Source organism: Cryptotermes secundus, unplaced genomic scaffold (assembly GCF_002891405.2).
Source record: "Cryptotermes secundus unplaced genomic scaffold, Csec_1.0 scaffold593, whole genome shotgun sequence".
Lineage (NCBI taxonomy): Eukaryota > Metazoa > Arthropoda > Insecta > Blattodea > Kalotermitidae > Cryptotermes > Cryptotermes secundus.
This window is the reverse complement of record NW_019739960.1, coordinates 653,389-671,369: the sequence shown is the minus strand read 5'-3', so window position 1 is coordinate 671,369 and position 17,981 is coordinate 653,389. Positions and strand designations below refer to the sequence as shown.

Genomic DNA, 17,981 nt, shown 5'->3' with positions numbered 1-17,981 from the left:
AAAACACGACCGAAGAGTGAAAACATCTTCGAATCCATTTGCTAATATTGTCTCTCGCTCTTTTTTATTTTTCTACAAATGTCGAACAGTAACTTTGGAAAGTTAATGACGGGTTGATTATGTTACTGTGAAAGTGTGTAATTCCGTAATTTATCATAATACCTAGGTATTTTGTATACTTCGAAATGTTTCGTTAAAGTACGTAATGAGAAGAATAATTCACACCATTAACTAGTTACGTCATAAAATGCCTAGTTATTTCACTACGTAACTACTTGGCTATTTGATATAGACTGAGGGAGCTAATGACAATATTTGGACCGAAGAGGGATGAATTGATATGAGGTTGAAGGAAACTGCATAATGAGGAGCTACATAACTGGTACTCCTCGCCAAGTATAATTGGAATGATCAAGTCAAGGAGGGTACGATGGGCAGAGCGTGTAGCACGTATGGGAGAGAAGAGGAATGTATACAGGATTTTGGTGGGAAAGCCAGAAAGCAAGGGACCACAAGGAAGATTTGAACGTAGGTGGAAGGATAATACTAAAACTGATCTTAGAGAGATAAGGATGGGGTGGTATAGACTGGATTCATCTGACTCAGGACAGACACTGGTGGAGGACTGTTCTGAACAAGGTAGTAAACTTTTGGGTTCCATAAAATGATGGGAATTCATTGAGTACCTGCTAAACTAGGGCTCAGCTCCATGGAGTTAGTTTAGTTAGTTAACTATCTGACGGAAGAAGATAAAATGTAAAATAAAGAGTTCTCACTGGGCTAGGTAACATAAGGAACTCACAAAAGCAATTCGCACGGTACCAACGAGCGGTACGCATGCGCGCGCTGATATCAGTATTATGGTAGGGATGCATACGCACCCTAGGCAACTGATTTTCACACATAAGATACGTAACATGCAGAAACTATATCTTAACTCTACACATTACCTACTAACCATTTATTATTCTATGGAGTACCTAATAACAAGAAGCTGGGATAGCGTAGTCGGTATAGCTACTGGCTGCGGACTGGATGACTGAGGGGTCGGAGTTCGAGTCCCGGTAGAATAAAGAATCCTCTCTTTTCCACGTAGTCCAGACTGGCTCTGGGGCCCACCCAGTCTCCTATCTAATGGGTACGGGGGGCTCTTTACCCGGAGGTAAAGCGGCAGGGGCGTGAAGCTTTGCCGAGGTCAAGAAAATGTGGATCTATACACCCACTCTCCCATACGCCTTCATTAGTTAGGTAATTAGGTAAGCACAGGGATAACTTTACCGTTACCTAATGACATATCTGATAACACACTTTAAATGCAACGGGCAGTGAATACGTGAGACTACCGGGCACGCGGTAGCGTAGTTGGCTGAGAGGCTATGATACAAGCCGGAAGGTCCCGGGTTCAAGTTCCGATAAGGTCATTCTATTTTTTTTCAATTGTAGCCGCACCATGGCCCTGGGGTTGGCTCTATTTTTGTCTTTAATTTGTAGATATGATTGTTGTGTAGACGGACCCATTTACGTTACTGCTCATATACGTATATCCCACTGAATGCGCATCATGCAGCCCGCCAGATTTAAATTAATCAAAATTACGCCCCTCTCCTGATGAGGAAGAAACGAAATTACCTCTCCAAATTGTGAAATTTAGGCTCCAAGGGGCTGAAACGTCTTTGGTGCGTCTTACACAAAAGCCTGTCTCATTTTCACGCAGTAAACCACGGTGTTACCGACGAGACTCCTGACGGCCGAGTGGCGACGGTGTGCGGGGGAAAGTCTGTACACAGTCTTTTCCAGAGGCTGGACATTCCTAACCAGGAAACTGATCTCTGGAAATGCCGGACACACGGACCTAATGACAGTGCTGCTATTGAAAACGTAAAGGATTTGCACTACAGCTCCCCAGAGGGCTTTCCGTCCTTGTGGAGACATAACTCAGTCTGTGGTTCGAACTGCGCTCCAGCAGCTTTGCTCTCGGAGAAAGAGCACAGTGTACGAATTGATGAAAAGTGTAAAATGGAAAGGTAAAGCTGTCCCTGCAACAGGTCATGGAGGTTCACACGGTTGTGAGACGTCGAGGCTCCCACATTCTCTCTAGAAAATCGGCTCACACATGGCGGTGAGGAAGATTACTGATACTCATTTCTGTTAGAGGCTGAGTCCATCCCAGGGCCATAGTGCGGTTGGAAGGATTAGGTCAATTGAAAAACCCAATGACCTCATGGGGAATCGAACCTGCGACCTTCCGGCTTGTAGCACAGTGCCTCAACAATTACGCTACCGGATTAAAGATTACGAACAGGCCTTAAAGATCCAAACCCTACAAAGGTTATGATTATTACGGTGATAAGCTTCTAAGCACATTGTTAATTTTGGTATGGGGAAAATAAAAGGACTTACTTTCTGAAGTGCAATTTTCTGTACTCGTAAGGGATTTTGGCAAGGCGTTCTTGTGACGCAGCATACTTCATTGGTATTAGCATAGATTACTGCAGATTCAGCCACAGTCTCATTGTTCCATTCCATGCGTCGGAAACTTCGTTTGTACCTCATTAATACTCGCCGTATCGAACAATGTTCAGAATGAAAACTGTATATAAAAATCTGTCGAGATACTGGAGGCTTACTTCCTTCATTGCTCGCCTTATTCTTCAATCCTAAAATGACTGCAGTACGTTCCTCCGAAACGTCGGAAACCTGTACCACATTACACGACATAACATACCAAAATACACAGTAGTGGGAACCTCAAATCTAGACACCGCCTTATACCAAGCACAAGTTTTCTCAGGTTGTTTTACAGCTCACCTTATTTTGAAAAAAATAAAATAAAATAAAAGTAGGCTTAAGAGAGTACTTTGCTATATGTTTTCGCCCCTACAACTTCTGAATGACTGAACCAATTTTTATCAAATTTTGTATTTGCACGATACATGCTTAATACTACTTGAATGCCGGAACCGATCATCACAAAACTTGGTACGAATGTTATGCCACGTGAACACATCTCGATGACGTGCTTCATAGATCAATAATACCAACACTACAGCCTCTGAAAGGAAAGTAAGCGACTAGTTCTTCCAAGAATTTATTCTTATTAGGAAACCATCATTATTTTAATTGAAGAATACACAGCTAAGAAACGCATTAATAGAATACCGTTCATCAAAAAAATAATAAAGTTCCAAGTAAGAGTCAAATACAGAACCCCAGTAACTGGGAAACAAGGAAGTTGCCAAAGTAGTACCGTAAACTGAGAAGACATAAAGAAAAACTGCAGCATAGCGAAACAACTCGAAACACAAACAAACCCCAGATCACGTGACATATTCACAGAGAGACAGAGCTGCGCATACTCGTACAGCGCACTGCTCAAATGCGAACACAAAGGAGAAACACGATGACCACATGAAGTCACAATCGTCGCAGATCAACGAAACACAAAACGCTAGACATACTCGAATTCAAGCAGCTGAACATTCTTGCAGCGACCCGAGCTGGCTGACGCAGAGGTAATGGTCTATCTTTGCTGTTTGCATCCTGTCTTGTATTACTAAACAGCATTATTATACATCAACACAACAAATTCGTAACAATTAAACCAATATTACTGTATTAATATTCGCTTGTTATATGTACTTGCTACATGTTTCGATCCAGCTGGATCATCAGCAGGCAATTTTCATGAAATTCACTACTCTTACTGAATTGTATTACTAATGTGGATCATATTAATGGGCATAAATGTAAATTTCGTACGATAAGGTACCGATCTAGACTTAAAACTGGGAGGTGACAGGGTCAGATCTCGGCAGGGACACGGCTATCCTGAAAGAGATATTCCGTCGTTTTATCCAGTCCCTCCGTGCGAAAATCGGGCCAGTGCCACGATTAAGCCACGACTGCTTCCTTCCAAATCCACTCTAGTTTCTCAACTACCCTCCTAATCGACAGTATACAGCCTAGGTTCTATCCAAAAAATTCTTCGTGGCTTTAGTCCGCAAGTGAACTATACCGACCGAGCGACCTCCGCTTGCCGTCGAAGTTAGTGCCAACTTTAGCGGACAGAGGGTGTCGCGTGGCCAGCGCAACGGATCCCCACGGCCGTTAATCTAAGTTTTCTAGACCGGAGTCTAGGTACTGTCAGTGTTATAAAATAATCCACACAGGAAACAATACTGCCTCTACAACGTATGCATACAAGTTGGGATAGCGCTGACGGTATGACGGCTGGCTAAAGGCTGGACGACCGTGGGGTCGGGGTTCGAGTCCCGGTAGGGTAAAGAATTTTGACTTCTCCATCTCGTCCAGTCTGGCTCTGGGGTCCATCCAGCCTCCTACCAAATGAGCACCAGGGGCTCTTTCCCAGGGGTAAAGCGACAGGGGCGTGAAGCTGATCACTCACCTCCAGCTAGTGCCCAGGTCAAGGAGACGTGGGTCTATACAGCCACTCTCCNGGGGGGGGGGGGGAAAGGAACAACTTTACGTTTTACATTACTATGTATGCAGAGGTATGTTTATGATATACTAAAAAAAGAAACACGATTGCTAGCTTCAGAACGGTTACCTTAATCGAGCTGAACAAAGTAACAGCCTAAAAAAAATCTCGGACCCACGCCCATCGATTACGAGACAATGTCGAAATCCAACAGAAAGAGGGAAACAGGATTACTAACAAACTGAAGGAGTTTATTCGAAGAGTTTATCAGTCAAGCGGGCCTCAACAAGGGCTCCACATGTCTCTACTATGAGGCAGAAAGCAAGCCTACCCGTGCCTAACATAAGTACATTCAATCCTGAGCAGCTCTTATCGTGGAGTGGTCAGTGTTCAAAAGGTTCCATAGGCCTATCCGGCTCTAATAATCACTATTAATCCACGAAACAGCATTAAAAATCCCGTGTTATGTGCGTCATTCTCAAGGCCGTGACTATAAAATTAAACCTACCATTTTCCGCTTGAAGTCTGGCGACTTTTCGAACGAATCTGCAAACTTGGCCAGATTACAATACGGAACATAATCCACCAGTATACTGAAAATCAGCTGCATTTGGGAGTGCAGCCTACTCCTTAAACGTCGTGTATACCTCACATAATGCACAACATACGTGTATAATCTGTGTATGGCTTAATGGCGAGGTAAGATTTACGTTTCTTCCTTTTTCTTCAGGAGACCGGGTCTTTTACGTTGTATGTACAGTAGAGAACTACATTAAGTAATAAAACCAACTGATTCATTGCGAAACGTGCTTAAACAATGAAACTACATTATCACATCAGTGAAAAGGACAGTCATGAGCACTGGAGGCACTCAAACGTCTCATTATACTCAATCACGTAACTAAAGCCTTCACAGAATTCGGTTGCTCGGAATCTACATGAACTAGGAAAACCAATTAATTTAAAGCGACGTCCGCCTGAGTTGTGACCGCAACGAATACGGAGGTATCCTTTGTATTCTGCCGAAGCTGGTGGGCTGACTGATGTTCCCCTAAGGATACCAACGAAGCATAATAAAAGACATTTTTCGTACCATGGGCTGCATTTGTTTATTAACCATTTGAAGTCTGAAGAAGACAGCGGAATTTGTCTATAGACTAGGGCAATTGCTGTCTGGGCAACTGGTGTCAGACACCAATACAGGGTGCAACATAAATATCTTCTCCACGTTTCTCGTTAATCATGCCGCTGGAATATTATATTACTTATGTGCCTTTTTGGTACCTTGTTTTAATCACAAATATGTTCATTAAGTCATAAAGTTTGTCGTCCTTTTATCAGGTATATTTACCTATTTGTCTTCCCTCTCTCTTCCATTGCCGACGTTCATTTTATATCATGCACTTATCGTACTTGTCTTATTTTGAAAAACAAGAATAAGCTTATGAAGTCACCTAGCTGTCTGTGTGAGTGTCTATGTGTATACGCCCCTAACAGCCTTTGGACACTGAACTGACCTTAATGAAGCTTCGTAAGTATATCACGCCACCTGAGGCCACCTCAAGGGCATACTTCATAAATTCCACACCAGTAATACCAACATTGGAGCCTCTTAAATTGTTGAGGTAATACCTTAATATATATTACTTGAATACCTGAACCGATCGTAAAGAAAAAAACTCGTGGCCGCCTGAGGCCACCTCAGCGGTTTGCTTCCTAACGCCCTCTTCTTCGTCGGCAATACCACATAATGAAGCTTCTCAAATAGTTGAGACAATAATATTACTTGAATATCGGAACCGATCGTCATGAATCTTGGTACGTATAACATGTCATCCGAGGCAACCTCAACGGCGAGCTTCATAAAAACCTCCCATCATTAAAACAAACATTGCTGAGGTAATAATATTGTTACTTCAATGCCCTTAACCGATCGCCACGAAACTTGGTATGTGCATCATACCACACACGACAATCTGAACAGTATACTTCATAAATCCATCGCATCAGTAATACCAACACTGAAGCCTCTCAAACTGTTGAGATAATTACCTCAATATTACTCGAATGCCTGAACTGATCGTCATCAAACTTGGTATGAAAAGTATGTCATATGAGGCACTTCCAAAACTTATTTAACAAATGACTCTCTTTGGTAATATCACGACAGGGGCCGCTCAAATTCTTGATTTAGAAGCCATAAGCTTAATCTTATCTAAACGCTCACTTCATGGGTATAATGCAATTATAATCCTTCAAAGGGTCTCTCTCATACACACTGTCAAGATACAGCTGCATTTCCAAACCACGAAAATACTATGTATTCATAGCTGCAAATCATTTAATTGAATATTTATGTAACCGTGTAAATTGTAATGCCTCTTACCATGGACTTGGTGTAATGTGATTTACACAGAATGCCACGTGGCCACACGTAAGTCCGTGAAACTGTTGTGGATAAGCCAGGGCGCAACACACTTTCTTAAGGATTTTGTGTTTGTTATTTAAATGCTGGCTCCGGCGTCTACTTTGCCACCTCAAATCGTATTATCACATGAGCAATTCTGGTTCCATAAAATCGAGTTTATAGTATTGTTTTATTCGCTTCATTATGAACAACATAATAAAGTGCTGTTCTATTTGCCATATCAAATACTCAGATTGTAGTGAAAGGAAAGTAGGCTATTTGCTCTTCCCAGAACTTCTTGTTTTCTCTTTATGTTCTCTATGCTCCATCTCTTCATATCCCATTGTATCTCATTCATGTTAAATTTTTCTGATCAATAGATTCCACACAGAGCTGTGGGCGTGGGGCGTTCATCCTTCCACGCACATTCGTGGCTACAAGCTTGGGGTACTTATCCTATGTTTTGCATTATGTGGAGTTTTGGGATTTTACATTTTTATGAATTGGCCCGTGCTTCGCAGCAGTAGCAGATGATTGGCAGAATGAATGCCGTACACAGCTGATGCCGAATGATGGGTAATGTTGCTGTGGTATACGAGGATGGGGGCTACACCTCAGAAATTCTGGCTATGTAGGCGGCGTCACAGCTTAAGCGGTTAGTCACTGGCTTCCCCCCGCGGCGATCCGGGGTCTGGTCAAGTGGGATTTGTGTCCGACAAAGTGGTGCTGGGGGGGTTTTCTCCGAATACTTCTGTTTCCCCTGCCAATCTTCATTCCACCAAATTCTCCATCATCACAGCTGAATTATCCTCGGAACAGGACTTCGGCACAATCCTTGCTACAAAATAAGAAGAAGGAGAAGGAGAAGGAGAAGAAGAAGAAGAAGAAGAAGAAGTGTATGCGGACGTCGGGTGAAGAACATTGCTACTGTCTTGAAGTTCCTATAGATCCAATGACATTTAAAATTCAGTTCCTACGTACAAAATTGACGGATATTCTGAGAACCATACGAAACGCAAATACAGTGTGTAAATAAAATGTTAGGACTGTTCATGTTATATACAGCAATCAGAATGCATCAAAGAATTACATCATTTTATCTGAACACTGAAGGCCTCTGGGATATAATGAAATGAATTTTTGTTTGCTTCCAATGTGGTTCACTATCTTACGGCAAAAGGAATGAGTAAGTCTGTAAAACAAGAGATAGCCGAATCCGACAGCAAGTTCGTTTCTGTCGTAATTCTGTGTGTAGCTGAGTTCTGTGTGAATACACTTGCGTTTTGATCAGAGAGAGTCCGACAAAGTTACTTACTGGTGGGTCTGTTATTGGGTGATCTGGTTTCGCTGCTGTGTCGGGCAGCAATCTGCAGAATTCCGATTGACGTTACGCTGGACGCTTATGGGCAACATCAGCATGACGATTATAAAAGACTGTTCCCAGCATATGATTTCTTCGATAAAAGGCATTAACTGTCTCCTGCTCCTATAGTATTCGCATTCCTAGTAAGGTACTGCACGAGAGAGCTTCGTAATAAAAGCAACGAGTTCTGAGCAGAAAGCTTCCTGCCGAACGGACTTCCAGTGACTTGAGAGCAGGAAGTCATAGCTTCGAGTTCTATGGCAGTCAAGAAAGAGCTCAGTCTTTTGACGCATGGAACTGCAAATATGCTACACGTGTTGTATGAATTATACAAAGGCAAAGCTATCCCTGCAACAGACCGTGGAGGCCCATAAGGTTGTGAGACGTAGAGGTTACCACATTTTCTAGACAATCGGCTGAAAGATGGCGGTAAGATTGACGGCCTTACGCGGCGGCCGCCTTTTTCCCCATTCTAGGTACTCAATTCTCTTAGAGGCTACGTCTACCCGAGGGCAATTGTGCAACTGGGAGGATTAGGTAAGCTGAAGAAAAAAAAATCACCTCATAGGGACTCGAAACCACGACCTTCCGGCTTGTAGCACAGTGTCTTAACCAACTACGCTACCGCGTGCCCCATGCATTATATCATGGGATCAACTAATGGATCATAATGGTTAAATATAATATTACGTTACAGGGATTATTATTGGGGGCACGCGGTATCGTAGTTGGTTGTGGCACTATGATACAAGCCGGAAGGTCGCGGGATCGAATCCCGATGAGGTCATTGAATTTTTTCAATTTACCTAATCCTTCCAGGAATATTAGTGGAATATTCTTGGGGGTAAAGGGCGGCCGACGCGTAAGGCTGACAACCTTACCGCATCTATGAGCCTATTGTCCAGAAAAATGTGGCAACCTCAACATCTCACAAACCTATGGGCCTCCACGGCCTGTTACAGGGTTATCTTCACTATTTTTTACTTTTAGGGATTATGATTATCATCAACTTTATCGTCGTCATAATCACTGCTATAATCATTACTGCTATTTTATTTTGGGGAAGAGATTATCACATAAGCACAGCTTCCGGTTACGTTATATAAACTCGGATCCCATTATCGCTGCGCCTGTAAACACTTCATAACCCGCTATTCACCAATTCTCTGGCAGCACAAACCGAAGGTTCACCACCGCTAATATCAAAGCCCGCCATCAGACGCAATCCCGAGTCATATACATCCGCCCCTCCCCTTCCTTCTCTAAATCCGAGCTCCTTGTGACTCATCTGAGTTTTCCTCTCATCTTATTCTACGTCGTCCAAATTCATATTTCCCGAGAGGTTTCTTCACCAAAATTCTGCATGTATTCCTTGTCTCCCCGGCGCTTATTTTCCTACACTTCACTATTCTCATGTTTTGTTTTCATGTAACATTGCTATGATAACAAACTGCGCTAGGAATCCGCAAAAAAAAGCATAGCTGTTTCTGTATACGCTACCTACTTAAACCACTGCATTGTTTCCCACACAGTGTTACGTGTTATGTTGTCTGTATGATTTCCAAACAGCATTAACCTGCTGGAGTTTGATTGGGGATACAGTGCGATCTTTACACATTAGGAACTGAACTTCTAATATTATTTAAATTAATTCCAGGCCGCGTAATACACCCACGCGAACTCTGCAACGCTCGAGAAAGCTGGACAATTTCATTAAAGAATCTTACATGTTTCTCGCTTATTCATCGGATTAATAAAATGCAAACTCACGACTGCAGTATTCACACCCGCTGTGTACAGGAAGACTAGTGTTGCCCGCTTATCCGAGGTGGGCAGAAATGCATAACAGAACTTCCATTCTCCGTTATTATTTCAAAACAAACTCCGTGGCCTGTAGTCCGCAAGTGAAGTATACCGACTGAGCGACCGCCGCTTGTCGGCGAAGTTAATGTCAACTTTTGCGGATAAAGGGTGTCGCGTGTTCAGCGCAACGAATCCCCATGGCCGTTATTTTCGGTTTCCTAGACCGGAGCCGCTATTTTCTTGAAATAGCTCAATTATCCTCAGAATGCTGAGTGGACCCCGTTCCAGACCCACTACTCTCAGAAAATCTAGTAGTGCCGGTAATCGAACCCGGGACCTCTGGATCTGTAGGCAGGAACTGTGACCACTAGACCATCCATCATTATTTCTGTTTTTTAAATATTATTGAGATGAACTTCACACTTCAAAGGGCCAGAAGCATTATCCTCCCTTAGATGTGTGGGAACTCAAACTCTTGTCCCTGATGACGAAGAAATAATGCAACCTACCGTGCATGTGGTGAGATTCGAACCCGTACTCCCATAAAGAGAGTATTAACATCAAGTTGGATGTTCCACACGCGACTCTCTAGAAAACCCTGTAGTGATCTTGGGAGTGAAGAATTCCACCTCCATGACTTCATTACATGGGTCTCTCCACCGCATTCTTTCTTTCTATTGTGTACCTGACGTAACAAAGGAAGGCAGATTGGGAAAACCTGTCGCCATTGCGATGGGCGCCATCAATATGGGGGCTTGATTTACAGCAGCCTCTGTCCGAGGTGAGCTGAAATATTGTGATCCATGCGTCATTGGCCCCATTAACTGCACGGCGATGAAATATCATTCAGCACTGATGTCTTTGCTAACTGTTCTCGCTATGTGAAATATATTGCAGTTCAGCCGAGCGGTCTAAGGCATGAACAGTCTTCGCTCTCTGGGATCGTGGGTTCGAATCCCACACAAAGCATGGATGTCTGTGCGCGTTTATTCCGTCTTTGTGTTGTTCTGTGTGTAGGCAGAGACCTTGCGACCGGCTGATCCCCCGTTCAAGGAGCAAGGAGTCCTACCAACTGTGTATAAGATTAAGAAACAGAAAAAGCGGCCAAGGCCCAATACNTTGTGATACCAGTAATTATTGGAGCCACGGGTACAGTCACGAGAGGGTTGAGAAAATATTTGGAACTAATTCCCGGTAAGCACTCCATAGATTCGCTGCAAAAAAACAGCTATCCTGGCAACATCACACATACTACGGAAAGTGCTACAGTGCGAAGCTTGAAGCCTGAGTGGTGAGGTGCATCACTGGTTCAAGAAAAGGAACACCAGGAAATAAACCTGTGACAAGAGATGATGATAATAATAATAATAATTTTGCGAAGAGAACCACAAGCTGAGGAGAAACACATATGAATTGGAAGATAAAATAAATAATTTTGATATGGATACACACAGTTATACATAGAGGCACAGTGAAGACGAACAAAGGATAAGTATCGTAGTAATACACTCCTCAGCACATGCAAATTCTTGCTCCTCGCTGCAATTTGACAGGACAGCATCTGTGGACTATCATTCGTAAGAACAACTTCATGAAATGTTTTGGATGGAATGGTTGCCACTCCTGCTTCTCATTCGTGAGTTCCCGTTAATGTGAATATACATCGAAGCCCCAATGCACCTAACTTCAAAGAGAACGAAGTACAAGATGGATCCCACGGCACTGATCCATGTCTCATCCTTCAGTTTATGTGCAGAACCTACAAGGATCATACGGATCTACAAGTAGCAATGTGATGAAAAAGCAACAAATAGCAAACAATAGTGACTTGTATACCCACTGCTAGGCAAAGACTCGGTAAACACACTCCCGCGGAAGCACACGCGAGCAACAATAGGACCCCCACTGCTATGCAACAGATCAGTAAACACGTCCCCTTAACAACAGCGGCTGTTTTCTGCGTGGTTCATGCAAAGTAGTTATAAAGAAGTGTTCAACAGCATGAAATGAAGAGTCGAGTTTCTGGACGTCAGCCTGCCGGGATATGAGCTTGGGACTGAACTGAGTCTTCGGAATTGGAAGCTGCAGAATAATGGCAAGAAAGGAATTAGAATGTGAAAAGAAGACTCCATGTGTGATCTGAAGTGTCAGTGAGACTGTGATAAATCCGTTGCCAGGATACGACTATTAAAGACTGATAATCATAGTGCGTGTGCAACGGTGCACTGGAAAGTGTGTAGAATAGCGATAGCGCTGTATTACCTGTAGTCCCGAACTGTGTGAAGGTATAAGATGCATTAAAGCCAATCATCCACTCCCAAACCCGTTTTATAAGTCACACGCAACAACCGCTACATGTGACAATAGGAAATAAAGCAACTAGTATCTCGTATAAATTGGGGGACGGAAACTATAATCTTAAATTAATAATATGATTTTAATCTTAAGCTAGAACATTACCTTGATAAGGAAACGAACATTTAGATGGACTGTCCACACGCTGAGGAAGGATGATGAACAGCCATCAGTGGAATCCTCAAGGAAAAGAGGAAGGGGTAGACCAAGAAATAGCTGGAGAGAAGCCGGAAGAAGTTGCAGTGAGCTGAGGTATTTAGGGGCGGATCAGGATAAGTGGAAACTCTTCTGAGGGAACTACAGAATATATTGTTATTATTATTATAAAACATTACTTTGAACACTATGTAACTACGAAACAGAGCACGATTAGGAAGATTCAGTTTTATATAGTGAATAATTTTAAGTAAACAGATGGATTATGTGGTAAGACAACACCGAAATGGATCCATTAGGTAAATTAATAAACACATAATGGTAAATATAGATGTAAAGATACATGACTGCCATATACTTCTTTCGTCTGATCTAGTTATTCGCTATTTACAGTCAAAATAATTTAGTTTGAGAATGGCGCATTTTGCGTCGAAACATGTAACACATTAATATACCGTAATGAAGAAACTGCATGTTGTGTTGACTGCTGAAATATCACTCACATACAACACAACACAACACAACACAACATGATGACACAACGTAAAATGAGCACAAATTGAATTGCGGTAGGCTGGAGCCTGTCGTGAACTCGCACTTAAATCGGGTGACATAATGTGGTTCTCCTTCCATTTCCCCCCCCCCCGGCTTAAAATATAACGCGCTTATTTCCAAGAAGAGAGTCAGATACAACGTAAAAAGTGACACCTCGTTTAAGAGAAACGCCTGAAATATCTGGACGAGCTGAAATGGTGACCATACTTACGCAGAACACCAGCCCCTTAAGGTTCCGGATTTTCAAAACCTGCCTCATCGGCTCCATGGTAACACTCGCCCCGGCTCTTCTATCGCCTTCAGAGAGACCAACGTCTGTTTCCCCGGTCGGTTTGTAATGCAGGCATCCCGGCTCCCGTTTCCTGCATGTGGTCTATCGCTTTGTTCTATAGCTATGCATAACATCTATATATAAAATTGTTAATTCTCACCTACCGACATTTAATTGATTCTTCCAGATTCTTCAATGCTTTTCAGGTATTTCTCTTGAAATGCTCTTCTGTGTCTTTTCTTCGTTATCAAAGTTCTACTTTCGTTCAGCGACTTGCCACTGGTACGTCGTTATAAAATTTTAATAAAGAAAATTTTCCTAAGTTGTTCCTCTTAATAATAGCTAACGTTATATTAATTTAAACTCTATATTACGGTATACCTTAATCTGACAGTACTATATTCTGTTTTTAATAAAACTAATTTGTAACGTTCAATATTCTCCGAAAGGTGCACCACTGCGCGCACACTGAAAGGCTGGTCTGTGAGCTGATGGAAAGTCAAAGATCAAGTGACGGAAGTTTATCGCCAATTCAAGCTGAACGACCTCGAACATAGGTTTCAGGCTGTTACACATTACTAACTGTTCCTTTCCGAGTTTCTACGTCATCCGCAGTATCTGTAATATTACGCTTTAGAGCACCGCAAGAACTTTACATTCCATCTACTTTAACGCCGAAAATCTCTGCGCTTTGTCTAGGTTCATTTTTTTTCGATTCTCGAAATAAATGAATATTACGTCATTAAGCGACTGATATTCGTAACGGAGATGCAATGTATTTTCTGTGAGGATCTGACTTTTTAATTATTACTTCGATGAATTTAGTCGATGACACTGCCACGAGTTTCTGGCTCTGTGACTGATACCAACGGGTTCTGGATTGGCTGCTTGGATTTATTGGAACGACTGCTTGTACAATCTCTCTAATCACAATCAATCTTCAGCCGAACCCTACTTCCTTGACCACCGAGGACTGCTCCATTCTTGCTTTCCTTCTAATTGCCATTCGGTTCTGTGTCACTTATATAGTCTCGAGGTGGATCCACAGAAAACATCCGTTGCCCGGCAATAGATATATGCGAACCACACAGAAAACACTCCTTGCAATGCCCTTTTTATTCTTGTGTGCGGGCGTTGCCTAGCAATATATTTCCTGCTGTTCTGCGCGTTTGCTTCTGCGGAAATGTGTTCAGGGACCCGTTACGTAACAATGGACATACGCGTCACAATACGAATAAATCAGTGCGCTGTAATAAATGGAAAACCCAAAACAATGAAGACGTCCTTTAAGAATACATGCCTATTAGTTAGTTACATGTGATATGGGCCGCGCCATAGCTCAAGCGGTTAGTCGCTAGCTTCCTAGCACCGGCGGCCCGGGTTCGATCCCGGGTCTGGTCAAGTGGGATTTGTGGTGGACAAAGTAGCGCTGGGGCAGGTTTTCTCCGAGTACTTAGGTTTCCCCTGCCAATCTTCGTTCCACCAATTGCTCCACAATCACCCTCACCTATCATCTGGGGCTGGTAAAATAGGCCAGAAGTGGCCGCAGTACAAGGGAGTACCCCACTAGCAATAAAAAAAATACATGTGATATACTGTACAATGTTAATCTGATGAATTAAAGTAATATTCAAAGCGTTACGAAACTGACCCTGGTAAAATTCGGTTGGTGTAATGATTTAATTTGCAGGGGTAATCTTGAAGGTGCAACTTCTCGTAGTGCTTGTAGACTGCTTGCGTTTCACGTTGTCTCTACGTTGTTCTTTTTATAGACGTTACTTTTACGACATGTTTCGAGATTATAAGGTCAGCACTGGATAGAGTTTTACGCAATTGCTACTCTGCATTGCCTTATCTAGTTCATTGTTCTGAAACTCTGTTAAAACTTGGTGTTCACGAGCAAAAACTTCTTAGTAATACATCCTGGATGCAAAATGCCAACATGCGGGGGTTTATGAGACTGGCACATTCATAAGAACTTCAAATGAAAGTGACAAGAAAGGCCTGGTAAAATATTTACGTGAAAGGTGGCTTTCTTTTAGCGATGAAGACAGAATTGAAATGTGCATTAAAGTGGCTGGCATGTTTTCCTGTCCAACAGACATGCAACTACGAAGTTTTGGAGTCGAGAGACTCAATTCTCTCATACAATTTCAAATACAACTTGTATCCTCCAATACAAATTTTGAGGCTGTCAAAAGTACCAATCTCACGAATGGCATGAGTTCAAAGTTCTTGTGAAGGGGTGAAATTAAATAAGTTTCTGGATGAAGTTGTAACTAGGGGCGACAGACTCCCTACGTTAGTAAACTTACTGTCCAACGTTATCAGTGTTACCTGTGTATACGGTTCCTCGAGAAATAGGATGCAATAATCAAAAAACTTCATGTCCCTAATGACATCCATTACTGGAAGAATTCAACCTTTCAGGGGCTATGGACCACTGGTACTTCATTGCCAAAACCCCGATGCAATTGCATGGACACAACAGAAAGCGAGATAATTATCTGCCACTAAACTTAACAGAGGTAATTATTCTAACACCTACTTCACTGTAAGTGAAATAGCTTAATGTTAACAATGTACATTTCCTGGGGGCAAGAGGTGGCGTAGTTGGTTGAGGCACTATGCTACAAGCAGTAAGGTCGTGGGTTCGATTCCCGATGACACTGGATTTTTAAATCTACCTAATCCTTCCAGACGCACTATGGCCCTGGGGTCGACTCAGCCTCTAACAGAAATGAGTACCAGGAATCTTCCTGAGGGTAAAGGCCGGCCGGCGCGAAAGACTGACCTCACCGTCATGTGTGAGCCGACTGTCTAGAAAATGTGGGAACCTCGACATCTCACAACCATATTGGCCTCCACGGTCTGTTACAGGGACAGCTTTTTCCTTTCCCTTATGTGCATTTCGTATGAACAGAAAAATAGTATTAAGCCATATTAATTCTTTTTCGTCTTTCAATAATGCTTCTATGCTGAGGCACAAGATCTCGGAAAAAAAGTATGAAGCGATGGTGGGAGAGTTACACCAAGTTCGATTCTGTGTTTCGTTTAAATTAACAGTGCATTAATTCACATGGCCCACAGCAGAGGGCATGAGGCCTCACTGAGCATGCGAGGCAAATCCGACTATTGGAAATTCTTACCTTAAATTCCCATTTGTCTTCTAGATCCTGGAAGAAGCTTGCTGGTTATTTTTTGGAGAATTTCTACATTCTATAAGTTGGTACACCTACAGACCAGATATTATATGCTTAGTTTCGAAGATTTATTAGGCCCTGTTATCGCCAATAAACCAAAAGCCAACGACATTTTTTCACAGGACCGTTACGTTTTTTTATATTCTGCAGTTATCGCAACTGAAGTTTAATATTTTTCTGTACTCCAGCATTCATCATTTGAAGACCCTAGATTCTTCTGTCACAGAAAATTAAAACAGCACATGAAGGGGGGGGGGGTTCGTCTTGAACGAAATAGTGTTCAAAGCGAGATCCCTAAAAATTATCCAAGTGGCTGAGAAATCGCAAACTGGAGACAGACACACAGACAGCATGATCATCACATAAGCCTACAATATTTCTTCTGTAAGAAAGGAAATTAGGAGAAGGGTTATTTAAAAATGTATTAAGGGAGTGCTTATGTAACGGATGTTCTGTTGTGCAGGTGAAGCGACAGCCGTTTAATACAATAGAATTGCCATAAAACAATTTGAATGAACAACCAAAGGACGTAGGCGGAATCCGTATTTCTATTCCAGGGAACACTTATCCTGCAAGCAGACATAAAACTACCAAAAAAAAGTTTTCTTATACCACTGCTGACTGACACGAAGAGTCCTGTTTCTGTGTTTCCGATTCGCCAGAGGGCATGACGTGACCTCATGCTGCGCATGAAGGGTACTTGTGAACATGACTAAACGTAGTAGCGAACGGCCAGGGGGTTCGTAGAAGGGTTACAATGACGGCAACGAGAGAAAGATATTTTAAATCGTTTCCGATGAAGAAAACACAAATTTTAATTACGTCCGCTGTATATATGGATGCGAAATGTAGTCTCACACAGTAAGGAGAGAACACAAATTGACAGTGTCTGAAAACAGCGCGATACAGGACATTATTCCATCCGAGGGGAGAAAATACTATAGGAAGCTGGAGTACGAGTATATTGTACTCGTACAAGGAGCTTCAAATCAACACAAGGTATACACAACGAAGAAAGCGGCACGCCCAACGGGGTACAGAGCGGCCACAAGACAAAATTCGAACCTACGGCCTTAGTGTTCGTTCAAGCGGCCTCCGTAGTCTAGAGGTAACGTTCCCACCTCATGACTCGTAGTACGCGGGTTCAAATACCCGGCGGAGGTCGTCGAATTTTTAAGGGCGGAAAAATTCAGGGAACAAGTCCTCCGGGAGGGACTTTAAGCCGTGGGTCCCGTGTCGTAGCTTTACGGCATGTAAAAGAACCTCATATCTCCAAAGGAGGTCACTGAGCCAAATTACGGACGTTTGCCGCCCAACAGCAGTCTCTAATACCTCTGGTAGATGGGGAAGGCATTATAGATACCTCTCAGCTAGTAGAGCCGGTCTCGCTGGCTGGGTGGGACTGATGGTAAGCACCAGTACCGGTAGGA

The 17,981-nt window shown here is 42.7% G+C and overlaps 1 protein-coding gene across 1 annotated transcript in view; it reads right to left on the bottom strand.

Moving 5' to 3' along the window:
- The window catches only part of LOC111872183 (out at first protein), a 220,603-nt gene that overhangs the window by 45,829 nt on the left and 156,793 nt on the right, over positions 1–17,981 (bottom strand). The gene's annotated exons all lie outside the window — the stretch shown is intronic.